This window comes from Sturnus vulgaris, unplaced genomic scaffold, assembly GCF_052056855.1.
Source record: "Sturnus vulgaris isolate bStuVul1 unplaced genomic scaffold, bStuVul1.hap1 Scaffold_156, whole genome shotgun sequence".
NCBI classification, from domain to species: Eukaryota; Metazoa; Chordata; class Aves; order Passeriformes; family Sturnidae; genus Sturnus; species Sturnus vulgaris.
Genome location: NW_028276073.1, coordinates 1,210,028 through 1,212,527, shown reverse-complemented (window position 1 = coordinate 1,212,527; position 2,500 = coordinate 1,210,028). Strand labels below are relative to the sequence as shown.

The 2,500-nt window shown below is 76.5% G+C and overlaps 1 non-coding gene and 1 pseudogene across 1 annotated transcript; both read right to left on the bottom strand.

The window, feature by feature from the left end:
* The window catches only part of LOC148219074 (28S ribosomal RNA), a 5,361-nt pseudogene extending 5,351 nt beyond the window's left edge, over window positions 1-10 (bottom strand).
* Window positions 11-887: 877 nt separating this feature from the next.
* Window positions 888-1,040, bottom strand: LOC148219073 (5.8S ribosomal RNA). The gene has a single exon (XR_015800039.1). It is a non-coding gene; the product is annotated as a 5.8S ribosomal RNA (ribosomal RNA).
* Window positions 1,041-2,500: the final 1,460 nt, after the last annotated feature.

The following is a 2,500-nucleotide window of genomic DNA, read 5'->3' as shown; positions in this document are numbered from 1 at the left end:
TCTGAGGTCGCAAGCCCAAAGCTGCGCCCCGCGCGCGCCGGCGCCCGCGCGCGGCGCCCCTCCCGAAGAAGCGGCGCCGACGACGGACGGCCCGGACGACGGGGGCCGGCTTCGCTTCCCCTCCCCCCCCCAAACACCGCGCCTCCCCCCGCGACCTTCTCTCTTCTCCCTTTCCCCCGCGCCCCGCCCGGCGCCCGCGCGCCGGGGGGTGGGGGGGGGTGGGCGGCAGAGAAAAGGCGAGGAGACACACGGGGGGGGGGGGGAACGAGGGAAACGGAGACTCCCATCCCGGAGACGAGAACCGAAGAGGAGAGCGGCAGAGACGGCCCTGACGGGGGGGAACCGGCCAGCCGGGCGGGAAAAGCGGCGACCTCAAGCGGGGAGAGAGAGAAACGCGACGGCGACAGAGAGAGGAGGGGAGGGCTTCGCGGGAAGGAGGAGGGGGTCGCACCCCCGTCCCCGGCGCTCTCGGCCTCGCGCGCGCGCGGCAGCACGGCACGGTACCCCCGCGGTACCCACCCGCAGACAGCCGCCCGCACGGGGGGGAGAGCCCGGGGGCGAGGCCCGCGCCTCGCCTCCCTCTCGGCCCTCTCGCTCTCTCGTCTCTCTCGCACGGCCCACGGCGGCGTCTTCGACGCCGACTCTCGCTCTCCCCGGCCACCGCCACCGCACCGCGGCACGGCCCCGGCAAGGACGAGCTCCGCCCCAGCGGCTCGTTCCGGGAGCGGGGAGCTACGGAGCGCTCCCCGAGTCTGCATTTAGGGGGACGAAGGCCCTGCGCGGCGACGACGACGACGACGTCGACGTCGACCGCGGGCAACGGGCCTGCGAGGCAACCCCAGCCGCGCCGCCGGGGTGGCCCCCCCGGACGGCGATTGATCGTCAAGCGACGCTCAGACAGGCGTAGCCCCGGGAGGAACCCGGGGCCGCAAGTGCGTTCGAAGTGTCGATGATCAATGTGTCCTGCAATTCACATTAATTCTCGCAGCTAGCTGCGTTCTTCATCGACGCACGAGCCGAGTGATCCACCGCTAAGAGTTGTCTGGCTTTCGGGACCGCTCGCGTGAAGCGGCCCCTTTTCTGTTTCTGCAGGGACGCGCGCGCCCCCGCGCGCCCCGCTTCGACCGTACGAGCACACACAAACGGAGGAGGAGGAGGAGAAAGCGCGGGGCAAAAAAGAGAAACCCCGCGCAACGCTCCGAAGGTCGGCCAAAGAAAGGCGGAGGGGCCCGCGCCCCCGACCGCCTCCCCCCGCGAGGGGAGACGCCGCCTCGCGTGCCGTCCTTCGGAGGCGGCCCAGGCGCCCGGGCTCGGCCCGACCTCCGCGCGGAGGGGCTTGTGCGGCAACGCGCCGGACCGCGGGGGGCACGGTGGCCCGCCCGGCCTCTCGATCACGGGACGACTACGCGTTCGCGGGCCGGGGGGCGCGACCGCCGGCCCCCGCCGCTCCCGGCTCACTCCCTGGCTTCTCCTTTTCACCGCTCCGCCGACTCGCGGAACGCCGCCGCGCCAAAACGCGGGGGCCGGCTCTCCCGCCAGCGGCCCCTGAACGTCGCCCGAAACGCCACGCGGCGGCGGGACCGTTCCGCCGGCGCAACCCCTGGCGCGGGACCGCTTGCCCGCCGGAAGGCGAACGCCCGGCGGGCCGCGCTCCGCCACCGGCGCCGGAGGCGGGACGCCGCCGAGACCCGAGCCGGCATCGCGGAGCGCCCGAGGTCTGCCGCTCGGCAAAACCCCTCCGCCACCCGCGGCCGCACTCCCGGGACCGCCGCCGCTTCGCACCGCCGAGCTGCCCTTCCGCGAGCACGCGCCCAGCGGGCAGGCGTACGGCGGCTGAGCCGGGGGGCACCGCCCGCTCCCCTCGTTTCCACTCGGGGACCGGACGGGGAAGCGCCCCCGCGGCCGCCCCGCACGCCTCCCCTTTTTTTTGGCCCACACGCGGCCGGGAAGGGCGACGGGGAAGCGGACGGGCGGGGCCCGGGCCGGGACGGCCGCCGGTGAAGGCGGGCGCCTCGCGGCCGACCGTCCCCCCCCCCGGGGGGGGCGGGGACACTCGCCGAGCGGCGACGCCGCCGCTCGGCACGGGGTCGCCCGCGCCCGCCGGACCTCCGGCGATGGAGGAGCCGGCCGAGCGCTGCGCCCCAACGGGCGGGGACAGCGCTCCGAGTCAGGGGTGGCCGGCGGCCGGCGCCGCCGCGGTGCGGTTCGAGGCGACAAGGCCGTCGAGGCGAGAGGCGCGCGGTCGCGCCTGACGCGGCGCCGCCCGCGAGCCCGCGGCGGCGGCTAAGGAGAAAGAGCGAGAGAGCGCGGCGGGCCCCGGCGGCCGCAACCCCGCAGCTGAGGTAGGTAAGGCAGAGAGCGCGCGCCCTCTGCCGGCGTCGCCCCGCATCGCAGAGGCCAGCGGGGTCGGCCCCCCGCGGCCGATCGCGCGCCGCGGCCTCTCCGCCGAGACCGGGCCGCAGAGAGGGGGGGGGCAGGGCGCCCCTTCCCCGGCCCGGCA